Raw genomic sequence first — 25,021 nt, forward strand, 5'->3', positions numbered from 1 at the left:
GAAAAGTATCTTCTACATCATTAATAAAAACTAAAGCTTTTAAAAAATATTTTGATATTAAGTTATCTTCCTTCCTATATGATCACAAACCCTTCACTCAACTAAAAGCTATTAAATACTTACTATGTACTAAGCATTCATTCAAATATATTTACTTTGCTACTCTAGGAAAACTTACTAATAGAATAACCATCATAGAAATCTCAGTTTTTTAAAATGTCTAAAAAGTGACTCACCTTGAGAAGATAGAACTTTTGAAAATGAAAATTTGGAAAACTAAAGTACAAATTATACAAAGAGAACTAGTACATTTTACCTTAAGAAAGTATGACACCGAATAAGAGAACCTTTTTGAGACCATCTGGTTTTATACTTTTATTAAATATGACAAAAGGCTACACATTTTTTTTTCATTCTAAGTGAAATACATTTAAGATTCTAAGTGTTTAATTCTGCGTTTTAATTGAGAAGTTTATTTACTCTCTTCTTAGAATTCTTATAATCTAGAAAAGCTATGGATTCTAAACATCACTTTACTCTTTGGTTAGGGAATCTGGAGCTCAGAAATCTTTCCAAAAATGCTCACTGGAGATCTAGCATACTGATGTAGCCCTGCAATCTTGCATACATTCCCAGCTATGTCCTAATAGCACAAAGCACTGTACAGCAAGGCCAAACATACGGACTCTCACAGAGCCTACATTGTAAAGTACACTGGCCACTTTTCTCCTCCTCCCTGAGACTTAAAACCAGAACAAAACAAAAAACTGGTAGATAAGAAAATCTATCATCAACTAAATTTTCTGGAATTTTCAAAACATTTCCTGAATTCATGTTCTACTGAACAAGGTCTTGAGTGTATATATTCATTAAACTTATCACTTATTTAACAGACATTAAATATCATCTACAACAGCTTTCAAATTTCTCCTCCTAGAGTGAAACATTTTTGTTCATCAGTTCTACTGGAATTAGAACACTCAATACACACCTAACTAAAGTCTCCCAAAATAGCCAAAAGCACAAATCCCATCAGTAATATATTTAATTTGGGTAGCATTCTGTAGGCAGGTGTATATTTCAGGTATAATATGTTACTTTCACCAGTGTTAGTTACAACTGAGTATGTCTGGGGTTCAAGCTCTGAAACAATGTTAACTTTGTATATGATATTGCTATGCTTAGACACTCCAAGTTCCAACTACATACCTTCCCCAGTTCCTAACCTCCCTGCCTCCTATCCCCAAATGGAACAAGTGCTGTATCTATTTTAATTAGGGACTAGAAGGGACAAAGAAAAAATAAAAGATATAAGAAGGTTCACAAAGTGAATTGTTTTGAAGAATGTCATAGAGTGACTACTATGTAACCAGACACTGAAAGATATTAGGAATAAGAAGATAAGGCACAGTCTCTGTCCTAGAGATTTCAGGTTGTAGAGAAACAGACACAAATGACTATTCTAAGTATGGTGTTTGAGGAACACAAGTGCCACAAATACGGGGCTTGGCTGAGGAGAAACCTGAGCTGGGTCTTTATGGGAAAAGGGGAGGAGAGGGAGAGCCAGTACAAATGCTAGAATCCATTAAAAAAAAAAAAAATACAATGTTGTGTTCAAGACCTGTAAAGAGTTAGGAATAATTACCTCACAGAATCTCAGGGACAGTATGGTGACCTGGAGGTTGAAGAGTAAGACCCAGATGGGGGTATCAAGCACACAGTATGATCTATTTTCTGTAGTCCAACTGTTTTCCAAACTGAATACTTTAGGTATCAAGGGTTCACAGAGCCGTTCAGGGCCACACTAGCTAAAGAGGGGGTAAGTAAGTGACCCTATGAGCCCCCACGCTACATCTATTTCTGCCTGGACCACATCAATTCCATTATAGTTGTAAAAACTTTGTTGGGGATGGGGAAGCTTACTACTGTTTTAGTAAAGTTTAACAGTGGGCATCCATCAAAGGGTATTAAGAAGGAGTGTACATGGTTAGATTTGCACTTGAGAATGAGCATACTGGGACACTTTAAATTGACCATCAGGAAAACAAAAAACAGGATAGAAGCAGAGGGAACAATTAGGAAATGATTAACTCATGGAAAAAAGTAAGGAAATTCTGAAAAGAGGTAGGAGTTGTGGATAAGCTGGATTTGGGGGTATGGGTGGAAAAGAAAAGCAGAAGTTCTTGTCCAATGAGTTCAAAATAAAATAGGAAGCAAGCTGGCTAGGAGGATTTAAGGAAGACTGTTATGTGTGCATGTGTGTGTGCACACATGTGACTATGGAGGAGGATTCAAGATCTTGAGAAGATGATCAAGGTTTTTTCCTTTCCTTGAAGTCCCTCCAGACTCCCAGCAAAATTCAAGGACTGTACCATACATGCCTTTTGAGAATTACAAAAATGCTACACACATATACAACATTAACTATATGATCACAGATTCTCCAAGAAACCCAGTAACTGTTCTCGCAATCTTCTCAACATTAAAAAAGCCAAGATAACACATTACAGTAGTCTGGCTCCTTGTCCCCACCCCTCCCCTGCCCATCAGTGGTTTCGCTTTCTGCAATTTTGGTTATTGGCGGTCATCCATGATCTAGAAGCAGATGATCCTCCTTTAGACATAGGTCAAAAAGGTCAGGAGTAGCCTAATGCTATGTCACAGTACCTACATCATTCACCTCACTTCACAACATCATGTAGGCATTTTATCTTCTCACATCACCACAAAAAGAAGAGGGGGCGTAGAGTACAATAAGGAGAGGGTACATTTATGTAACCTTTATTACAGTATATTGTTATAATTGTTCTATTTTTGTTCTTGTTGTTAACCTCTTATTGTGTCTACAAATTAAATTTTATCTTAGGTATGTTTGTGTAGGAAAAAACAATATATGTAAGATTTGGTACCATCTGCAGTTTCAGGCATCCACTGGGGGGTCTTGGAACATTTCCCACACAGATAAGGGAAGACTACATTATTTCACATTTTGAGAAAAAGTTTTGGTCAGATTAACATCTGGAAAGATGGGTAAACATTAATGTCTTTATTTGCATTGCAGCTTTCTTTCAGAATACAAAGTGTTTTCACCAAGACTTTCATTTCTGCTTAAAATATCCTATGAGATCAATGGAGACAACTGATACTTCACTGTTTGATGGGGAAACTGAAACAAGAATGGTGAAAATAACTTTCATAGTGTGTAGTCTATTTTAGCATGGCTTGCTCGCTCTGAACACATAGTACAGGTTACGTGGATAGGCATTAATGCAAATAAAAGATGCTAAAGAGTTATTTGTGAATTCAGGGATTGCAAAAGTTCTCAGCAGAATCCCATGAGAATGTCAAGAGTCTTCTATAATTCAGTCTCTTGGAACATAGAGAAAATGAAACCAATCTGGGCCTTAAAATATACATAAGATAAGGCTTTCACACAGTTCACTTATAACTTGTATCCTAATGTGGCACATGTAATGAAGAACGAAAAGAAACAAAGAATTGTAGCACTACTATAAATAGAAAAAGAAACATTTCCTTCTATAAATACACTTCTGCATACTTGCTAGATAATTACATTTTATTAAAAAGAAGGAAACACTTAGTAACAGATGGGTTGGAGAATAGTAGTTTGAAGACAACTTAGATGATGTCTAGGGTCTATTTTTGTTTTAAAGTCTTGTGACTCAATGGGTAAATCAATTGGGTTTGTTAGAATAAGGATGATGGATTTCAGTTCATAAGACTGGTCTGCAATGAAAGGACATTTGGAGTCTTAATTTTAAAGTCTAGGTGATTTAAATTTGAAATAAGTGATATTTCTTTTGAAAGATAAAAAAATGCAATATTAGAAATAACTGTTCTGTCTCCAACTATTGATGACATAGAAAGATGACTAATTTTTCAATCAGGATACATCAACCATGGCAATAATGAGAGAAGATGACTAAGAAGAGTGAAGCTTCTAAAGGAGTAAGGTCTGTTTTGTGAGAAAGGGGAAAATGTCTATATTAATTAGAAGAATGGCTACAAGCAAGTTCTAATGGGCAAATCCAAACCTTCTATCTAACTCCTTTCTCCACAAACAAGATGGCAAAATACAAATACTAACATTTCTTACAGATGGCATGGAGGTGTAGTAGGTCTCAATATGGCCACATGGGGCCAGTCCAGGTTTTGCCAATAGCAAATGGTCATTGTCATGACCATTAAGAAGTCATGTATCATGTCTGGGTAACTTTTAGTCTGCCATAATATTAGCCATTTGGACTAAGGTGGTGTTTAATGGCTTGCTTTTGGGCAACACTTTTATGATTCTGTTGTTCTATCTTGGTGTAAAAAGATAAAATCTGGATAGGCATATTTTCATACAAGTTTTTGCACCACGTTAATATTTACATGAACTCCAATGCACAGTGAAAACTGCTCTTAGCAACTCAATTCAGCCTGTTATCAAGCATTGCATGGACTTTATCCTTAGAAGTTTTAAGGGTACCTACACTGGATTATCTCATCTCACTTACCATGAACTCAAATGCACAATATGCCCTAACTTCCCTATTCCCTTTAATGCCAACACTTAATTGGTCCTTTAAAACCTGAAGAGAAAACTTTGACTCTTCTTCTGTATCTCCTAATGGCAATTAGTGATCAACTCCTCAGGATTGTCCCTATCAAATCGACCTTCCTTCTTCAGTCCTATCTCTAATATCATAATCCATGTTCTCAACCTCACTCCTGAATCACTTCAGCCACTTCTTCCATCTCCATACTCTCCTAAACTTGTCAAAATAATAATACTGAATGCATCTTTCTACTTGCCTGCTTCCATTGCTCCTTAGTATTTGTATGATTGTACGTAATAATCTTTAGCCTGGACTTCAGGCTTTACAAAATTTGGCCTCACCTGCTTTTCTAGCTTCTTTCCCACCACTTGCCATCTCTATACAAGATAGCCTCCCTTTGCCTCCATCCCCCTTGCCCTTTGCTAGCCCCCCTGCCCTCACAGCCAACATCCTTACTGCACTCCACCTCATGACGTTTCTCTTCTACTTCTCCACTAGGATGTCATTCCCCATTTGTTTTGTTGTTGCTATTGTTTTCAGGGCTGACAGTGTGAGGGCTATGGAACTGTGATGTGTAACAATAAATTTTATTAGAACTTTTTCTTTAGAGGTTTTCTTTCAGCATTATTGAGGTATAACTGACCAATAAAATGGTAACACATTTAAAGTGCACAAGGTTATGATTTGCTATTTGTATACATTGTGAAAGGATTCACCCTCCCCCATGAAATTAATAAACATATTCATCCCCTTAAGCATGTGAGAACACTTCTACTCCCTTAGCAAATTTCAGTTATACAATACAGTGTTGTCAACTATCAACAACATATTATACATTAGATTCTCAGACCTTCTTCCTCTTATAACTGAAAACTGTATTCTTTTGCCAACTATCCAAGTTCTCCCTATCCTTCAAGATCCAGGCGATCATCTGTCATCATTCTTTGTGAAGTCCTCCTTTAACTGTTTTAGTCTAGATGGACCTTGCTATTCCTTGAACTTTCAAAGTTCTTACCTGTATCACTTACATGGGTATAACACTTACAGATGATATGTGATGTAGCTGTATAAGATCCTCTTGTTCTGTTTGAATCACTGTGAAAACTTTATATTTCTCTAAGTCTTTGTGACATTCTCCTCTCCCTGTTCTTCCCCATATTACTTTATGGGCTCTTTGTATAATTATTTGTTTTTGGCTTTTACTAAAAAAAAGTCTTCTCATAAGGTCTTTCTTGACTACCCCACCTTTAATTACTACCTCACCATATCTCCAATTTTCTTTCCCTGCATTAAATTTTTCATGCTTAGCTCCTCTTTGTATTTAATGTGCTATACATTTTTATTTATTTATCTTGTTTATGTCTGTCTGCCACTCTAGATTCTAAGTTAAACAACGACAGGGACTTTACCTTTTGCTCAGTAATGCACCCCAGTTCCTAAAGAGTGCCTGGTACTAGACAGGTGCTCAAGAAATGCTTTTTGATTAAATTTTGATTATTTAAAACCAAAGCAACATTAATAACAATAAGTAAATGTTAATATAAAATTTAGAATTTACTTGTGCCAGGCCCTGCATATATCATCTATATATATATACATATGTTCATAAACGTATATAATCCCGTTATTGTTATCTATGACCTATTTTCCTCCTTGTCAAATAAAACAAGGCTTAAAGTGAGGCTAAATAATTTCTCCAAGAACATAAACTAATAAGTATTACTAAAAATAAGTCCTAGGTTTATTTACCACTGAAAATATCTCCTCAGCTAAGCTTATCCCACTGTAAAAAGCTAAATGCAAAAAAATATTCTTTTTTGGATTTGAGGGAAGAACTCTTCTGGGAGTTAATTGTGAAATCTCACTCTCTCTCTTACAAAGAATACTTTAATATCTTCTTTTCTTGTTAGTAATTCTCTTACATTTTTACCTAAACTTTGCACTTCCTTCCTTACCTATCCTTCATCTCCGAGAAAAGCTCTCACTGTTATGATTTTACTAAAGAAGTAAAAATTCCATCCTCAAAATGCATCTCAGTTCTCATGTAAAGGTCAAGTACAGAATGAGTAGCCACAGTCCTCACAGTGAGAGGTAAAGCATCCATTTTGGGAGGAGGGGAAAAGCAAAGAATGCTTTATTCATAATTACCTAAGATTTTCCAGCATGAGAGGGGAAAGAGGAAGTCTATTTTCAGTGACAATGAATGCTCTAAAAATATTAGCATGCAAGGGGAAAATTTTCATTCTGAGAGTTAATAGTGCTGAGTTCTCTTTCCCTTACAGAGTGACTTACAATTCCCAGAGCAGAGAGGTAATCTAGGCAGATGTACTTGCCTTATGTCTTGAAAATGGCAACATCTAGGAATCATGGGAGTTTAACTAAGGACACACTGGAAAGGATTTCTCAGCACCAGGTCAGTCTCTAAGAAGTATCAAGTGGCAGAGTGGATACTTATATCCTCAGGCGTCTAGAGTGAGGGCAGAGATTACAGCTACACAGGCCTTGTAGAAGATTTGTTATGCTGAATGCATAAACAAGATTCAATGAAACTGAAGCTGAACTACCTGCTAAAAGAGTTACAGAAGGAGAAAAAAAAAGACTCATTCTTCTTTTTTTAACCTAACCTGCATTTTCTTTCCAACAACGCCGCTGAAATTTTAACTGACTTATGGTACAGGCAAAGATATACATAAAATTCATTCTGATGTCCATCTTAAATATTTTGGAGAAAATACCAGTTCCTCACTTTTGTTCATCTATATAAATGGTCTAATAAGCAACCCTTAGGTTGGGACACTCATTAGCCTGTGAGTGGCATTAAGAACAAATTGATCTTTACTAATATCAACTGTGGATGAGAAAAGTAGTTGGTATCTCCCTCTCTGTCAGTGCCTCTATTTTCAGAAAAATCATGTGAAAAATTACATAAGCTCTCCTGAAATCTGTCATTGTATACTTTGGTTCTCTGATACTTTGTTGGAGCTAAATCATCATGAAAACTGGCTGCCTAGGCTTAGTAGGTGCTCACTGTCCTGATGAGCATATAACCACAAATAATCTTTTTTTTTGGTACTCAACAAATTGAGACAAAGTGGCCATAAGTGAGGTACAAATGGAGACAAGAAATACTGTGACAACTGGTTATAGATATCATGTTTCTCCATGCTTATAGTTATAGTTGAATGGCTCCTTTTAAATTCAAAGATACTGAGAATCTGATGAAAATCTTTTTCTCCAGAAAATAATATATATACATATACATACATACATACAAGTCAGTATGAAATTTCAAGAAATTCATAGATCATAAAATCCAATCCATGTGTTCTAAGCATAGGTAATTAAGTATTTGAAGGAACACAGAGAAATTTAGAGAGTTGAAGGTCAGAAGGTCAGAGACTATTAAATTAAGAATAAATATATACTTCTTAGAAACCAAGCACCCACTGTCCCCAGTGTCTTACCAGCAGCTCTGTCCCTTACTGCTCCTCCTGGATCATGGCCTGTTGGCTGCTGCTAAGCCCATCTCCTGCCTCCAAGGGTGGTAACTCAACAGGAGCAAGGGCAAGTAGGACAATCTTGAGAGGGTCTGCTGATGATGTTGGCCAGCCTGGAGAATACACAGAATTTGAATATTTCTAAGTTAGCAAAAAAAAACCAAAACCAAAAACAAAACAACAACAACAACAAAAAAAACCAAGATGTATATCTAGTCTGAAAGCTATCACGTAAAGTTTAAAAAGTTGTAAGCGTCCATTATTGGACATTTCCACTAATACCACTGGCTGTTAAAAAATTCAGAGTTAGAGATTATTTCTCAAGGCAGTGAAAACTCCCAAATGCACCATAATATAATACTAATTATTTGTAGAGGACTTTGCAACGCCCAAAGGATCTCTGCCTAATCAGCAATTCTCATATCTTGACCATGATAATCAATTAGTCGTGGGAACCACTGGCTTCCTTACTTCGTCTGTTGAATCCAATGGTTCTCAGCTTTGGTTGTAATAGTATCACCTGCACAAGAAGCTGAGGCCTTATGCTCAGACATTCTGATGTGTTGGGCTAAAATGAAGCCTTGTTTCTCAAGTAATTCTAAGGGGGCACCAGGAGTGAGAATCATTAACTTAAGGCCTTATATTTGTTAAGATGCAACACTAACCTGACTTATAAATAGCAAATGTTTATATAGAATATATTATATCAAGGCAATGTGCTAATTGCTATGGAAAAAGTAAAAGCATTACAACATTATAACATGGTCTCCATGCTCAGGGACTTTAATTTAGCTCAAAAGATTGAATACAAACTTTAATATGATCACCTAACAAGACACATATTTAAAAACTACAACCAAAGTGAGGCTTCAGTAGTCAAAGATGTTGTGAAAATCTTGGATGCTACGAAAGTAGAGAGGACCATGAATTTAAATAAGGGAGAAAGTTTAATACACGAAGAAAGTCATCTGAGGTCTAAGGGCAGGGTGAAAGTCAAAGAAAAGCAGGAACAGGGCAGGCAAAGGCACAGCTTCCAAGAGTATGTGCAGCAAATTGAGGGAGGCTAAAAAGCCCATTCCTACTGATGGCTTTCCATTAAGGAGCATTAGAAGAATCTGAAGGGGCAGATTTGAGCCAGAATGTAAAGACTAGTGATAAATGGCTAAAGAAGTCTGGCCCTTTTCTGGAATATCTGGGAATAGTATCTGGAATGGTATTGAGAGCTGTTGAAGGCTCATGTCCCAAGGGGTCCTAGTAAATTTACGGGGTTCTTAGTGAATGCCAGACACTGGGCTTGATGTACTACAGATGTTACCTCATTTAACACAAACATCTGGTGAAATAGTTATTATTATCCCTATTTTACAGGGTAAGAAGTGCGATCACTTGATTTTCTCACAATTCCATAGCTAGAAATAGTAAGTCAAGACCAGACATGGTTTCTTTAGAAACAAGGCATCATAAAAGTCATGTATTAACAGAGTTTTAAAAAATTGAGATATAATTCACATGCTATAAAATTAATTTTTCTAAAGTATGTAATTCTGTGAGTTTCAGTCCAAAAGTTGCCATTACTGTCACTATCAAATTCCAGACCAATTTAATCACTCCCCAAATAAATCCACTACCCATTAGGAATCAGTCCTCCTTCATCTGTCCTCCAGCTAATTACCCTTCTGTTTCTCTGCATTTGCTTCTTCTGGATATTTCAAATAAATAAAATCATGCAAAATTTGGGTTGTTTTATGTCTGGTTTCTTTCTTTTAGCATGTTTTCAAGTTGATCTATGCTTTAGTGTGAATCAGTACTTCATTCCTGTTTATGGCTGAGTAATATTCCACTGTATAGAGATACCATACTTTATTCATGATGGATAGTTGGGTTACTTCTACTTTTTAGCTATTATAAATAATGCTGCTATGAACACTCATTTACAAGTCTTTTTAGGTTGTGGTAAAAGATATACACAACACATAATTTAGCATTTTAACCGTATTTTAGGCATATAGTTCTGTGGCATTAAGCAGTCTTACTGTCATGCAACCATCACTACCATCAGTAGCTAGAAAACTCAGACACTCTCCCCATTAATCAGGAACTCCCCAGGGTGCCTAGGGGGCTCATTCAGTTAAGCATCTGATTCTTGGTTTCAGCTCAGGTTTTCATAGGTTTCAGCTCATGATTTCATAGGTTATGAATTCAAGCCCCACATCAGGCTCTAGCCTGCTTGGGATTCTTTCTTTCTTCTTTCTCTGCCCTTCCCATACTCATATGTGTGCTCTCTCTGTCTCTGTCTCTCTCCCTCTCACTTTCTCTCTCTCTCTCTCTCTCTTTCAGTAAACTTCAAAAAAAATCAAGAACTCCCCATTCTCCCCTCTCCCAAGCCCCTGGCAAACACAGTTCTACTTTCTGTCTCTATGAATTTGACTATTCCAGGTAACTCATATAAGCAGAAGCATATAATATTTGTCCTTTTGTGACTGGCTATTTCATTTAGCATAATGTCTTCAAGATGTGTCCATGTTGTAGCATGTGTCCAAATTTCCTCCCTTTTAAAGTCTGAATAGTTTCCATTATATGTATATACCACATTTTATCTACTCATCTGTAGATGGATGCTTGTGTTGTTTCCATCTTTAGGCTATTGTGAATAATGTTTCTTTGAACATGGGTATTTACTATTTGTAAGTTTTTGTGTGGACACATATTTTTGATTCTCTTAGAAGTGAAATTCCTATGAATGTAATGGCTGAGTCATATGATAATTACATTTTTAACCTTTTGAGGAATTGCCAAACTGTTCTACAAAGTGGCTATGCCATTTTACATTTCCATCAACAATGTATGAGGGTTCTAATTTTTCCCTATTGTCACCAACACTTGTTATTTTCTTTTTTAAAGAAAGACATCCTAGTAAGTATGAAATAGTAGAAGATTTAGCTTCTAAATGATTACGTACAAGATACCGGCTTATTGCACTAGTTCAGATATTCTGAACAAGAGGTGAGTCTGAACAAGAGGGTGGCAGAGGAAATAAAATGATCAAGGCAGGGAAATATTACTGATTGGGAAAGGAGTGGATATTAGTAGCATTCTAGAAATAGGGAGAAAAAGAAAGGCTCAGTTGTAGGAGTAAAGCTTTGAGTTTGGTTGCAAAGAAAAATGATAGTACTCACCAGAGATAATTCTAAAAAGGAATCTGACATGACAAAATAAATTCTTGATGTGATATATTGGAGAATCTATATATTCTAAATAAATAATTATCAGACAAGAGGTCAGGGTTGGAGACAATAAAGTATCTTGTGTAGTTAGAAAGGATCAAAGAAGCATTGGAGAGATTATAAGAGGGACATTGTATAAGATTAGATTCCTTAAGGCTGGGTTTACTTATGGGGCAAACATTAAGGAATACAGAACAAAGAACCATATATTTGTCCTCTTGTTTTCTGTTTAAAATACTAATACAAAACTTAAATAGTAAAATAATGTATTCTTTATACTCGGAGCTTTATCAGAACTTTAGCTGTAAGTCCCTTGAAGTGGTGTCATATTTTTATCTATCCTTTGAGGCACTCAGGACACCAGTGCCCTTGGTTCAGAATGGTGTGAGCAGGCTTAGTGGTACCACTAAGGGTTGGCACAAGATCAAGAGTCCTAGAGAAATAAGTGTCACTATAAGCAGTTATCTGGTTGGCCGGAAATCAGCTGGCAAACTATCATGGAGAACATGAAGTTCCACTTTCTATGTCCCAAACAACCCCCTTAAAAAAACAACCATCCCAACAATTAGAACATATACCCACAAGAAACCACAAGTCTCTTGTCACAACACAGTTCCTCAACAGTTCATGATCCTGGTGCTGTTCAGTTTGGGAAAATCTCCAATACAGTAACATTCAGAAATCAAAAGAGTGATGACTCATGTGCTGGGTACCTATTCTGAAGGAAAAGTTTAATACTACTTAGGATGTTATGGCAAATATTCTCAAAGAAAATGCAGAACATAGTCAGCTTACACACAGAGTTTTCCCTATGACCTGATATACTGAAACTATACAAAAAAATCACCTAGAAGACAAAAGAGAATAAACACAAAGGCAACTGCTGAAGACAAAGGTTAAAGTAAGAGCCCTAAGAGAAAAAATAACCTAAGAGGGAAAGCCTATGAGTAGGTTTAAATGTTCTCATTCCCACACACAATTCCACATCTTTATTTTAATGAAATAAACCTCAAGGTCAAAGTTGTAATCTTTCTGAGGAAAATGTGGTTCCAAGACAGATTTTTGTTTCTAAATTAAAGTCTATTCTGGTATATTCTATCTTCATAAACCAGTCACTGTGTTTTAAAAAGATAGTATCTACTGTCTTCAGTATTTTCTAGAATGTAGGTTTTTTTAAAAAAGACAATAAAAATTGCTAAGATTTATTGAATGCATTCTTAGTCATTTAATGTTCAAAATATTATTGGCTGTGTCCCTTAGCACACATTTTGTAGGTGGCAGGCTTCCAGAGCCTGTGCTCATAGCTACCATGCTTCATAAGCTCTGACCAGCTTAGAAGAGATTCAATAAAGGAAACATTTCATTTTGGTGAAGGGGAGATTATTCTGTATTTCAAACCCTAGAAGCATATAACTTTCTCTCAAAATCAAAGTAAAACTTTTCTCTGTGAACCAATTACCTATGTAATTGGTATATACCTATGTATATGCCAATATAAGCGAAACATTATGTATAGGAATCTTTCTTTGGAGCCTTAAATTTTCTCCTTTCAATCACTGACCAAAAGTCATTAATACTTTGATCACAAACTATGTTTATCCTGCTGGATCTAGGCCTTCCTTTCCCCTTGGTGCTACCTGCCCATCCTCACTGCACGTCCCTTCAAAGCTTCCAGCAATAGGTGTTTCCTTCCGTTGTGATGCCACCTCAGCTGCTCCCCTGCTCAAATATGATCCTCCTCCAGGTCTAAATGGGGTCACACTGGAGTTCACTGAACAGCAGGTTACTGACCTCAGCAGGATATGCCCATAAAATGGTTTTCCTCCTCTACACCCCTCCCACTCCCTCCCATACCCTTTCTCTGCAAGTACATGATCCCAACTGTATGGTGCCTGAAGGGAAGTGCTATTTCAGAATGTCAGCTGCTTGGCAGCAATGACTACTCTATTAATGTTTTTAAAAAAATCACTGCAGCAGTTAAAACTCTAAGAAGAAAACTAAAGGAGGTCTTCATGCACATTTACTCCCTGCACTTCCTAACAAAGACAAAGTGGTGACTCCAAGGAAAAATTCAGTAAGCATTTAAAGAACAAATTCCACTACACTAAAAACAACTATACATCAAATAAGGTTGTTTCCAAGCAACAATCTTTAAAGATCTATTAGGCAGCAGTTGTAAATTGTTTGGCACAGTATTTCCATTGCACAAAGAAAATTTTTAAGAGCCTATCACAGTGGGGCATTGGGGTGGCTCAGTTGGTTACATATCCACTCTTGGTTTTGGCTTAGGTGGTGATCTCATGGTTTGTAAGATTGAGCCCCACATTGGGCACTGCGTTGACAGTGCAGAGCCTGTTTGGGATTCCATCTCCCTCTCTCTCTGTCCCTCTCCTATGCATGTGTGCTCTCATAAAAAAAAAAATAAGTTAATTAATTAATTAATTAATCTTTTATAAAAAAGAACCAATCACAGAAATGCAGAGGGACAGACCTCTACATTTGGCATTCCATGTACATTATCAGATCAATTTATATACCTTCTGGAAACAAACAAATAGGTATGATGGAATAGATATTTTTAAAACCAAAATGGAGACACCAAATTAGAAGAAAACATTGAATAAAAATCAAACAGAAAATAACCCATATATAAATTCTTGCATCTGAAATGAAAACAGTTCTATGACATTCTGACACTTGCTAATATTTGACTTCTTTGGTCTGAGACTGCACTATTATAAACTAACAGAGGTGTACCCAATATCTTAACTCTGAAAAGCCAATAGAGAATGTGGTTTACAATTTCTTGTAACAACAGAATTGCCATTCCTAACATCCAGACAGTTTGGGGATCCTGTCTAGAAATTTCAGGTAGGGAAGGAGAGGAAAGAGGTAAAGAAAAGCATGTGTACTTATTTAATGGCTCATCTATCATTTCTTTTTTTCTTCGCACACAGAGTTTTGAGAGTTGGCAACTGTATTTATATGATTGACTTGCAGGAGCAATAACTGCTGAGAGCTAGGTTTTGAGCTGAATCTCAAAAGAAACTTCTCTCCCATAACCCTTACAAACCCATAAACAAACTAAAAAGTAGGAAGATGGCAGATATAACCAAAGTATAAATCCATCTCAGGTTCTAATTTTGACATTAATCCTTCATAACTTCATGATCTTGACCCAGTGACTTGAGGAAAATGAGAACTGGATAAGTCTATAGAATGCTGAATTATAATATATCTGTTCCAAATCAGGTTTATGTTTTATGATTCTATGACTTAGATATTATCTAATTTGATATGGATGGAACAAATACATATATTTTTAAAAAGGAGTTATTGCAAAAATGAACAAGGTGTAAAATATTAGCAAAAATTACATGAATAGAATTATCCAATTTAAATACTTATATGACATTAAAACCTTATAATAAATAATTCTTAACTTATGTAACTGTAAGCAATAGTCACAATACTCGTTATTGATTCCAAGGAAATTTTTCTATTCCTTTAGATATGGCAATTCACGTTATAAAGTGATGTAATGAATTTTTCAGAGTAATGAAGCTACTACTATGGTTCATTTAGAGTCAATTGCTAATTACAACCATTTATAACAGCCATAGATTGAGGATCAATAACTTGGTAGACTGTAAGTACTTTTTAAAAATTTGTTTCAAATCTGCAGCATTAACTTAGATATTTTTTAAATGAGTTAATTTCCCTTATTCTTTAGTAAAATTATTAGGCATATACTAGCTCCACCTTCCCATTTATTTTAGGACAGATGGAAAGTAAAGAAATAAAATTTTAAATCATTAATTATGATATAAATTATTCAACAGCCCAAAGAATATCTTCATGTAAAAGTGCCAGAAGTCATATGGGCTATGTTAGCTAAATTTTAAAGCCATTACATTAATAACATCAATACAAACATCAATGGATCAATGAGGAAAATTCAAATGGTTGATGATATGACAAACTGTATAAAATGAAATTTTATGCTATATATAAAACTGCCAACACTTGATTTATTACTATTTGTAAAAAGCAATATTTCTTCAGCTATAATACTGTCTACATTTTGCATTCTAAAAATTTAAGCAAAGAAATTTTATCAAGTCTCATTTCTAAGGCAATGAAAGGAGAATGGAAACTCCACAAATTCCTCAACAATTCTAATTTTATTTTGTTCCTTAAAATGGAATGCTACACTGAAAAGATTTCAGAACATATAGGAAAACTCTGAAGCTAAGCTTACTAGGACTGTTAAAAACAAATGATGCATTTTGCAAAACTGAAGTGTCATTAAGATGATATACAATACTTTTATCACAAGACCTTCTTAAAAAGTTTATTAACCATCAAGTTAAGACAAATAAATGATGATTCTCTTGCCATTGACATGAGTGGTAACAAAAATATTTACAGCTGGCATGTCAAAACGTGGGTCATAGTGCTGGAAGAGGGTTCTAGAGTTCACTTACAGGCCATACATTATTATTTTAGTTACATGATTGTGGGGAGGTACAGGGAGTCATGCAAAGATAGTCACAGTATCCTAGGGAAGAATTCTCTGGCAACCCTGGAAATATTTCAGTAACGATCAGCACAGCCATATTCATGTACACCTGCTGCATATCAGTTCTGGCTGTTTGTATAATTCTTAAATACAGATTTTAAAAAGCATTAAGCAGTTCTTTAAGCGTTTGCAAATCTACTACTTGTTGTTGAATAAAATGTTAACTATTAATTTTGGCAGTTAGCAAGCAACATCATGGGGGAAGGAAATGAGAAATTAAAGATGAAAGTGGTTTTTCTTTTTAATTTTCAAATGAAACAAAAATTATAAAAATATCATATGACATTATTAAAATTATCAAAAATGAAAACATGAGGTTAAACCTTCAAGTAATGACCAGGATGACAGAATTTAAATATATTTCTCTCTAAATAAAGATCTTTAGAATAAAGCGTAATCACACTTAGGACTAGAGAGCCATAGAAATGAATGAGAAACTCAAACAGATACTTAAATAACAAATTTTTGACATAATAGATTTTCACCAAATTATGTTCATATGGTCATATTAAATGGGATTTTCATATATTAATTTCTGGAGATAATGTTCAACTATTGCTACTTGGTATAGTTGATCTCTTAGGAATAAACAAAATCATAATAAAGAAGAAATAGCATAATTAAAAAACATTTGATACAATGTTACAGAGATGTAGGGGATAGTCTATACAGAATTGCATATTTAGAAAGTGTTTTAAATCATTTTTTATTTGCTAGATCTTCTAGGTGGAATACATACATCTAAATAGCATGAATTTGTTGTTTATTGTCCTCTTGTTGAAAGGGATTAAAGTCACCTAGCAACCTCTGTGTTGTAGAAACCAAAATAGAATAGTTGGTTGTCTATTACCAATTCATCTAAAATGGAAGAGTGCAAACAAGTAGAAAAGCACTGTTTGTGCTATGTTATGGTGTTCTCATGCATATTTTTCACCACATGACAAGGTAAAAATCATCAAGAAATTCTCAGGAAAAAAGCCTCCTATAAAAGCATATGAAGTGTTACTAAATTGAGAGCTTTCAAATCTCGACCAGACAGACATGTATCACACAACTCCAAAAAATAACAAAAGACTTAACCAGCGTATAAGATCATAGTTCCGAGAAGGCGACTAATAAATAATGCAAACTTTGTTAAAGGCTTTAAAATATTCTAGGTAGAAATGGAAATGGGCGTAATAATAATTTATAGAGGCAGAGACTTTATTTTTGAATTTTTATAGAGGCAAACAAAGAATGAAAATTAAAGTAGGATAGGAGGTAGTTAGGGAAAGCAACTTTAACATGGAGTAAAAATATGAGGATTTGAATTATAAAGAATGATCAGAGGATAATGTCAATTAGAATGTGAAATGCCATTTGTGATAATGGAATGATAGTAAATGATAGAGCAGATTTATATTTCAGAAAGGTTTTTGAGTGTCATTCCAGGGTGCAGGAAATAAGCTCTGCAATAAACATAACTTAGCTCCTAGTAAAACAAAGAAACTATATATTTCAAAAGAACACAATAATTATAGAAGACATATTTTATATATGTGAACGTATAAGAGCAGAAAAGAGGAGGTATGTGAGAATTTGTATTTTCCTCTATGCATTAATGACTGAGGTTTTGGAATGTGGGGCAACATTTCTAGATAGTGAAAGGAAAGTCACCATTTTCAAGCTATCACCAAAGTGGGGTTGGGGGAAAAAGAAGCCACTGACTTTGCCTTCAGAGAAGAAATGTCTGGAAAAAGTCTGTGCCAAGTTGACACAGGCTCAAAGACCATGGAAATCAATATGGAATGTCTTGATTCTTCATTGGTTCTAAGTAGATGAGAAGGTAAATGAAAATTGGAACATCTAACTCCTTATACTTGGAGATATGAAAGTGTCATTTCCAAGAAGGGTCAATTGTCAGCTGACCAGAAAGGCACACCTACTCTAACCTCCAAGAATGAACCAGTAAAGAAGAGAAGGAAAACAAATGAACAGCCATTAGTATATGCCTGTTATTTCAGCTCTGTTGGCCATTTAAAACCAGATACACTGCATGCTAAAAACCTTTCCTTTTGAGAAAGATGAGTAATACTGAAGAACTTAATAGTGGGATAAACTTAATCAGGTATCACTAGGAATGCAGCTGCTTTACAGAACCTTACTGCAGACAGTGTTATAGTGGGATGTCAATCTTCCCTCCGGCAAGTGCCAGTGAAATGACTTAACACTCCAGGTTTACACCAGGTCAGTGCACACAGGTCATGTCCAGAGCCATGAATGAAGTCATGCTTTATCAGAAAGCAGGTCAGAGGTGACATAAATCATGTAAGTGTAACAGCTGACTAAAAATAAGTTTCTATGATAAGCAGTCATTTCCTAAATGAAGAAGATATATTCCCTTCATTTTTTGAGGAGTGACGGGAGGGGGATCCTTACATAAAACCAAACAAGTCTTCTTTATCTTTAACACTCCGAGAAAAGGCAAGAGTCTGTAGGTACATGAATTTGGCTGGTAGTCTTTGATGTACCATGGGCACTGAATGAAGCCACTTGAATTATGCCTACCAACTGCCTCTGGGCATCCCCTACCTCCTCTTCCACTTGCCTTCTTATGAAGGACTAGTGCTACTTGTTTATTGTAAATAGGGTTGTAGGTCAGTTAAGAAGGAGATTAAGTCATTTTTTCTTAACTTCCAGTTGGAAAACTGAGTGACTTGAAATGAAACATTACAGCTATCCATAATAAAAAGAACACATACTTGTATTGCCTAATTTATTTTCTTTTTATCAATTTAGAGGGTTTTTTCAGGGTGCTTTGTATGTTTTAATTTATAACCTTTATTTTTTTTAGGGAAAATTCAGGTTCACTCTAAAATTTAGCAGAAAGTACATGGTTGTCATACTTCTGTCCACACATATGCACAATCTCCCTAACAACATCCCCCATCAGAGTTGCACATTTATTATAACTGATGAACCTATATTGATAGATCATTATCATCCAAAATCTATAGTTTACATTAGGGCTCACTCTTGGTGTTTGTACGTTCTGTGAGTTTTGACAGATGAATAATTACATATATCTACCGCTGTAGATTACAGAGTAGTTTCATTATACTAAAAATCCTCTATACTGTGCTTATTCATCCCTTCTTAACCCCCTAATCTGTGAAAAACACTGATTTTTTTGCTTTCTCTATAATTTTGCCTTTTCCAGGATGTCCTACAACTGGTATCAAACAGAACAGCTTATTTAATAATATGCATTTGAGTTTCTTCCATATTTCTTTATGGTTTGACAACATTTTTGTTTTGTTTTGTTTTGTTTGTGTTTTATTTTAGTGCTGAATAATATTCTATTGTCTGACTACCAAATATTATTTATTCATTCACTCACTGAAACATAGTTTTGGCAATTATGAAAAAAGCTGCTACCTACACCATGTGCAGGTTTTTGGGTAGACATAACTTTTTAACTCCTTTGGGTAAATATCAAGGAGTGCAATTGCTGGATTGTATGATAAAAATAAGTTCAATTTTGTGAGAAACTTTCTTCCACAGTGGCTGTACCATTTTGCATCCCCACCAGCAAGAAAGGCTTTTTGTCATTCCACATCCTTACCAACATTTGGTGTCAGGTATGTAATAGAATATCATTGTTGTTTTAATTTGCACTTCCCTAATGGCTTTTGATGTTGAATATCTTTCATATGCTTACTTGCATCTATATATCTCCTTTGGTGAGGTATCTATTCAGGTCTTTGCCCATTTTAAAAATTATGTTGCTCATTTTTTTAAAATTGTTGAGAATTTGAGATATACTTTGTATATTTTGGATATCAATCCTTTATGAGATGAGTGTTTTGTAAATAATTTCTCCCAGTCTGTGACTTGTATTCTCACTCCCTTGACATTGACTTTAGCAGGGCAGAATTTTTTTAATTTTAAAGAAGTTCAGCTTAAAAATTATTTATTTCATGAATCATGTCTTTGGTGTTGTATCTAAAAAGTCATTACCATATCTAAGCTCATCCAAGTTTCCTCCTATGTCATCTCTAGGAGTTTTATAGTTTTGCATTTTACATTTATGTCTATGATCCATTTTAATTTTTGCAAAAAGTATAAGGTTTGTGTCTAGATCCACGTTGCTGCATGTGGACGTCCAGTTGTTTTTACACCATTTGCGGAAAAGATTATCTTTATTGTACAGCGTTTAGCCTTTGTAAAAGATCAGTTGGCTATATTTATGTGGATCTATTTCTGGGCTCCCTGTTCTCTTCTACTGATCTATTTTTTTATCCTTTCACCAATACCACACTGTATTGATTATTGCAGCTTTATAGTAAGCCTTGAAGTTGAGTTGTGTTGGTCCTCCAACTTTATTCTTCTCCTTCAACAGTGTTTGAATATTGAATTTTCTGCCTCTCCATATAAGCTTTATAATCCATCTGTTGATATTCACAAATATTGGGATTTTGATTGAAATTGTATTCAAATACAATTAGATAAAGTTAGGAAGAAGTGAAAGCTTGAGAATATTGAGTCCTACCCACAAACATGGACTATCTCTCCATTTATTTCTTTTTTAGATATCTTTCATCAGAATGCTGTAGTTTTCCTCATACAGATGTTGTACCTATTTTGTTAAATTTGTACCTAAGTACCTCATTTGGGGGAATTCTAATGTAAATGATTATGTGATTTCAATTTCAAGTTCCACTTGCTCATTGTTGATAAGTAGGAAAAGTGATGAACATTTGTACATTAACCTTGTACTCTGTGACCTTGCTGTAATTGCTCTAACTGCGTCATAATGTATGATTCTTTTTATCTATTGTGGGATTTGTTAATACTTTGTTAAGGATTTTTGCATCTGTGTTCATGAGAGATACTGTTCCGTAGTTTTCTTTTCTTGTAATGTCTTTGTCTAGTTTTGTATTAGGGTAATGTTGGTCTCAGAATGAGGAAGTATTTCCTCTGTTTCAGTTCTGTGAAAGAGATTATAGAGAATTGGTATAATTTCTTCCTTAAGTATTTGACAGAATTCAACAGTGAACCCATATGGGCCTGATGCTTTGTTTTTTGGAAGGCTATTAATTATGGATTCAATTTCCTTAATAGATATAGTCCTATTTAGATTTTCTACTTCTTCTTTTGTGAGTTTTGGCAGATTGTGTCTTTAAGAAATTGGTCCTATTAATCTAATTTACCAAATTTGTGCAAATAGAGTTGTTTTTTATTATCCTTTTAATGTCCATGTAATCTGTAGTGCTGTCCCCTCTTTTATTTCTAATATTAGTAAATTGTGTCTTTTTATCTTAGCTAACTTGGTAGAGGCTCATCTATTTTATTGATCTTTTCAAAGAACTACCTTTAGTTTTGTTGGTTGTCTCTACTGCTTGTTTTCATTTTCACTGATTTCTGCTTTAATTTTTAATTTTTTCTATTTTGGATTTAATTTGTTCTTTTTCTAGTTTCCTAAAATAGAAGCTTAGATTACTGATTTTAGATCTTTTCTAATATATACATTCAATGCTATAAATTTCCCTATAAGCCCTATTTTCACTGCATCAAATTTTGATAAGTTTATTTTCATTTTCATTTAATTCAAAAATTTTTCAGATTTATAATAACTTTTATTGCACCTTTTTTTTTTTTTTAACACTGTGGTCTGAGGTCCTCAGACAGTGAAATTGTCTGGCAGTAAGAAATCACAAAAAATGAAGTAAGCAGACAGTTAAAACATAAGTAGCACTGGAACTGCATGAAAATCAGTGTCAACTAGAGTAGTTCAAAATATTTTTATAGATCTTGTTATTCCTTCCTTGACCCATGTGCTATTTATAAATATGCTGTTAAATCTCCAAGTATTTGGGATTTTCCAATGATGTTCCTATTATTGATTTCTGGTTTAATTCCCTTGTGGTGTGTGAGCAGGCTTTGTGTAATTTCTATTCTTTTAACCTTGTTAAGGTAAGTTTTATGGCCCAAAGTGTGGTCTGTGTTGGTTAAATGTTCCATAAGAGCTTGAAAAGAACATGTAATCTGCTGTTCTTGGATGAAGTAGTCTATAGATATCAATTATATCCAGTTGATTGACGATGCTATTGAGCTCAACTATATTTTTACTGATTTTCTGCCTGCTGGATCAGTTCACTTTCGACAGAGGAACATTAAAGTTTCCAGTTATAATAGTGGATTCATCTATTTTTCCTTGCAGCTCTACCAGTTTTTGCCTCATGTATTTTAAGACTGTTGTTAGATGCATGCACATTAAGGACTGTTATGCCTTCTTGGAGTGTTGACTTCTTCATCATTAAGCAATGTCTTCTTTATGTCTGATGACTTTCTTTACTCTGAAGTCTGCTCTGTTTGAAATTGATGCAGCTACCTCAGCTTTTCTTTTGATTAGTGTTAATATGGTATATATTTCTCTCTCTCTTTACATTTAACCTGCATCTGTCTTTATACTTAAGGTAAGCATCTTTTTTTATTAATTTTTTTAAATATTTTTATTTATTTCTAGGAGAGAGAGAGAGAGAGAGAGAGAGAGAGCGTGAGCAGGGGAGGGGCAGAGAGAGAGGGAGACAGAATCCCAAGCAGGCTCCCTGCTAAGAGAGAGAGCTCAAACTCACAAACTGTGAGATCATGACCTGAGCCAAAACCAAGAGTTAGACACTTAACTGACTGAGCCACCAAGGTACCCCTAATTGAGCTTTTTATATGTTTCTTTTTTTGTCTTCTTTCTTAACATAGTAGTTATACCTTTTTAAACTTTCTTTAATGATTGCCCTGGAGTTTGTAATAAACATTTACAACTAATCCAAGTTCACTATGAAATAATACTATACCACTTCCTAGTTAATGGAAGTACCTTATATTAACAGAATTCTCTTAATTTCTCCTCTTTTCTCTTTATCATTTCTGTCATTTATTTCACTTATACACTTAGTAAATTGTTATTATCTTCAAAGAACTGTTATATGTTAGAATTAACAAAATAAACAGAAAAGGTTTTATTTTACCTTCAGTTATTTATTCTTCAAAGTTCTTTTATGTTGACCCTAGTTTCTGATCTATGTCATTTTCTTTCTCCCTGAAGAATTTTTTAAAACACTTCTTGCAAGGAAATCTACTGTCAACAAATTCCCTCAATTTTTGTTTGTCTGAGAAAAGTCTTTGTTTCTCCTTCATTTTGCAAGATAATTTCATAGGGTACAGAATTCTAGACTGGTAGTTTTTTTCTCTCAACAATTTAAATGTCTCCCTCTACTCTCTTCTTGCTTGTATAGTGTCCCAGGAGAGGTCATATGTAATTCTTATCTTTGCTCCTGTATAGGTGGATGTGTAATTTTCTTCTAGCTTATTCAAGAATTTTTCTTTATCTTTGATTTCAGAAAAGTGAATATGATATGTCTCCATGTAATGGTTTGCTTTTTTGTTTTTGTTTTTCTTTTTTTTTCTTTTCTTTTCTTTTTTTTTTTTTTTTTTTTTTTTTTTTTTTTTTTTTTTTTTTTTTTTTTTTTTTTTTTTTTTTTTTTTTTTTTGGTATTTATCCTACTTGGTGTTCCCTGCACTTCCTGGGTCTGTGGTCTGGTGTCTGATATTAACTTGGGAAAATTCTCAATCAGTATTGCTTCAAATATTGCTTGTGTTTCATTCTCTCTTTTTCTTCTCATACTCTCATGGTATCTGTATCATGTCTTTTATAATTGTCCCATAGTTCTTGGATACTGTTTTGTCCCCTGTACTGTTTCTCTTTACATGTCAGTTTTAGAAGCTTCCAGTCATAGTCTCAAGCTCAGAGATTCCTTCCCCAGTCATATCCAGTCTACTAATGAATCTAATAGGGTATTTTTTATTTCTGTATTTTTGATCTCTAACATTTCTTTTTCTTTCTTACAATTTCTATCTCTCTGCTTAGATTATCCATATGTTCTTGCATGATGTCAATTTTTTTCATTAAAGCCCTTCACATATTAACCACAGTTTTTAAAAATTCTTGGTGTGATAGTTCCAACATTCCTGCCATATTTGATTCTAATACTTGTTCAATCTCTTTGAACTTTTTTTTGTCTTTTAGTATGTCTAGTAATTTTTTGTTCTAAGGTGAACAAGATGTGCTGGGGAAAAGGAACTGTGTAGTAAAGAGAACTTCAGTAATGTAGTGGTAAGGTGTGGAGGGATAGGGAGCATTCTGTTGTCCTATGATTAGGTTCCACCTCAGTCTTTTGGTCAACCTGTGCCACTGGACTGTGAAGTTCACCAGTACTTCTCAGTGCTAACCACTCCCTCCTTAGGTAGGAAAGGATAGCTGGAGGGGTCTGGAAATACACAATCCCTTTCCCCCAAATAGAAGGTCAGAGGGAACTAAAGTTGGGACCTGCCCTTCCTCCGGGCATTTTAGGCTCTGGTAAAATAGTTTCTTTTGAAAACAGGTCTTGTAAGAAGAACGGAATGTTCTGGCATATTTCAAAATGGTTCATCTCTCCCCCTACTGAAGTACAAGGGGACTCATATTTACTGAGGGTACCTGGTAGATCACCTGGAGGTAAAACTCATGGGGGAGGGGTGTGTGTGTGGAATCCCCATACCTGTGTCCCCTCGGATTTTTACTCTATGATTTATCCACACTGAGCCTCCAGCAATTTGTTTTACAGTTCAGGTTTTTGTACCCTGGCACTAATTCCTATGGATGGGGTTTCTACTTCTGTGGGTTTCTGCTCTGATAAGTTATGGTTCTCTATATTTGTCTGTCTCTCCACTTTTGGGGGCAGTGGTTTGCCCTATGACTTCACTTCTCTGACAGAGCTAAGAAGAGTTTTCGATTTTTTCAGTTCAGTTTTTTACTTGTTGCGATGGTAAGCTCCTTACATGTTAAAGTGGAAACCGGAAATCTCAAGCTTTTCTTAAAATATATTTTTTAACATCTTAACCATATGTAATCCTAGTAATATATCAAGTCTTTTTTTAAAAAAAATATGTATTAGAAAATACTAGTGACTATGAATTCTTTGTGCGTGGTGAGCCATTTCTCAAAAAGAGCTCTTAAAATGTACAAATAATTTTTGTAAGAAGAAAGCAGTGGTAAAATGTCTTTTAAAACCTATTAAATAAGGTGTAGGGTTACCATGGTTATGTACATAGATTTGCTCTTTTCTTTGATATCCCTAA

General features: G+C 34.8%; 1 protein-coding gene across 4 annotated transcripts in view; it reads right to left on the reverse strand.

The window, feature by feature from the left end:
• TET2 (tet methylcytosine dioxygenase 2) overlaps positions 1-25,021 on the reverse strand; it is a 131,209-nt gene that overhangs the window by 83,937 nt on the left and 22,251 nt on the right. For all 4 annotated transcript variants that reach the window (XM_039255630.1, XM_039255631.1, XM_039255632.1 and 1 more), the window contains exon 2: positions 8,027-8,172. The gene's annotated coding sequence lies outside the window, so the exon portion shown is untranslated. The remainder of the gene's footprint in view (positions 1-8,026; positions 8,173-25,021) is intronic.

This window comes from Hyaena hyaena, unplaced genomic scaffold, assembly GCF_003009895.1.
Source record: "Hyaena hyaena isolate Hyena2069 unplaced genomic scaffold, ASM300989v1 scaffold_535, whole genome shotgun sequence".
Lineage (NCBI taxonomy): Eukaryota > Metazoa > Chordata > Mammalia > Carnivora > Hyaenidae > Hyaena > Hyaena hyaena.